This window comes from Bison bison, unplaced genomic scaffold (genome assembly GCF_000754665.1).
Source record: "Bison bison bison isolate TAMUID 2011002044 unplaced genomic scaffold, Bison_UMD1.0 scf7180017864535, whole genome shotgun sequence".
Taxonomy (NCBI): Eukaryota; Metazoa; Chordata; class Mammalia; order Artiodactyla; family Bovidae; genus Bison; species Bison bison.
The window spans coordinates 13794283-13796495 of record NW_011495084.1 but is presented as its reverse complement, the minus strand read 5'-3'; the positions used below and the strand labels follow the sequence as shown (position 1 = coordinate 13796495).

At 42.8% G+C, this 2213-nt stretch overlaps 1 pseudogene; it reads right to left on the bottom strand.

The window, feature by feature from the left end:
- LOC104982650 overlaps positions 1-2213 on the bottom strand; it is a 231697-nt pseudogene that overhangs the window by 204599 nt on the left and 24885 nt on the right.

Genomic DNA, 2213 nt, shown 5'->3' with positions numbered 1-2213 from the left:
AATTTAGAAAGATGGTAAAAATAACCCTGTATACGAGACAGCAAAAGAGACACTGATGTATGGAACAGTCTTTTGGACTCTGTGGGAGAGGGAGAGGGTGGGATGATTTGGGAGAATGGCATTGAAACATGTATAATATCATATATGAAATGAGTCCCCAGTCCAGGTTTGATGCACGATACTGGATGCTTGGGGCTGGTGCACTGGGACGACCCAGAGGGATGGTATGGGGAGGGAGGAGGGAGGAGGGTTCGGGATGGGGAACACATGTATACCTGTGGTGGATTTATGTTGATATTTGGCATATCAATACAATGGCAATTGTATACAATAATGGCAATCAATACAATAATCAATACAATACAATCAATACAAAAAACCAATACAATATTGTAAAGTTAAAAAATAAAATAAAATACAATAAAAATTTTAAAAAAATAAATAAAATAAATAAGGGTATATTAAAAAAAAGAAGTCTACATTTTAAATATATAAAGATACAGGGAGAATTTAGACATGTGCTTACACACATACATTCTAGGTATAGGAAAGTCATGCTGGCTTATACATGGTATAACTTAAAAGCAGGCTGTTTGTGGCCTACTGAACATACACTGTACATGTTCTTTAATTATTAAGGAAAAAATATATCTAGAAATGAAAATAAAGTAATGGTTTTTCAGGCAAGCAGAATAGAGCTGCGTGGCCATTGTGGGTAAGGTTGCAGATATGTTTCTGTATTACTGAGGACTTAAATCTTCTGAACTGTATCAGATTCAAGGATGCCTACATGGCGCTAGTGGTAAAGAACCTGTCTGCTAATGCAGGAGATATAAGAGATGCTGGTTTGATCCCTAGGTTGGGAAGATCCCCTGGAGAAGGAAATGGTAACCCATTCCAGTATTCATGCCTGGAAAATACCATGGACAGGGGAGCCTGGTAGGCTACAATCCATGGGGTCTCAAAGAGTCAGATACGACTGAAGTGTCTTAGCACCAGTCAGATTCAAAGCAGTTTCAACCTTGAGGTCAAGATCTCCTTAGATCAGCTGTCAATACAGAGGAGTTTTTACAGGGAATTATCTTATGGACACAACACCCTGAGTCTAACAGGCTCCGGTTCCTGACCTCCTTACAATCCTGTCAGCCTCCCCGCAGCCAGAATGCTCATGTGAGCCTCTTTCTGACCCCAACCTCCTGAAGTCATTCTAAAGATAAGTAACACCTTCTCAACTAAAATGCACAGTTGATTCTTCTTATGTTCCTTCTCGGTATCACTCCCTGGCAGATTCATTTATTTTAAAAAGTAACATTCAGACATCCAAAAGGGCTGGAATTTTACTGACTGTTGGATCTGTCACCTTCAGCCTCAGTTGGGGAATAAATACAGCCCACCAGACATTCAGGGAACTCCACTAACAGCTGATAGCATCACCAACCTACAGTGGTTTAATTCCTCCATGCCCAGGCTTCTGCCCGGGAACGTCAAGGTTGTCCCCACTGCCACCACACCTCTGCAAAGGCCTATGTGTCAGTCAAATCCCTGTCTTCTGGGGGTCCAACCAACTGTTCACTATAAGCCCTCCACCTACAGGCATGGCCAACTCTAGATAGTTATCATGCTTAACGGCTGTGGGAACAGGATCATACCAAACATGGAGGAGTCTGGCTATGCAGCCATTACCCTGGATGAAAGGGCACCACCATGAGCCTAAACATGACTCAAGAAAACCCAAAGACAGTGTGTTAACCCCTGTGGGATGTTTATTCCTTGAGGCCCTTGTGACAAGGGCCACCCACGTTGGGCCATCAACTGTCTCCAAGAAAACTCTACCAGGGGACACTGGGCTATAGGTGGTTCACACCCAGATCAAGGGTATATTCAGATTTTAATTACACTCGCACAACCTGTGAATCAAAGAGGGCCATTCATCTAGTCAGGAGGGGAGCTGGACTGGTACTAGCAGTTGTCTCTCTTGTAGGATCCCTGATGAGCCTAGAACTAGAAACAATTTATAATACCATAACCATAAAAAAAAAGTCAGAGACTGGCCTGGGTAAGTAGAGGACCCAGTTCTAACCTTAGAATGACAAAATCTTACTGGACCCTCTGGCCCACATGACTCTTGACCACTACAAAGCTCTTGTTTACCTGCCGGCTGATCAAGGGGGAACCTGTGCCCCAGCAACCATTTCCTGTTGTTTCTATGTTAA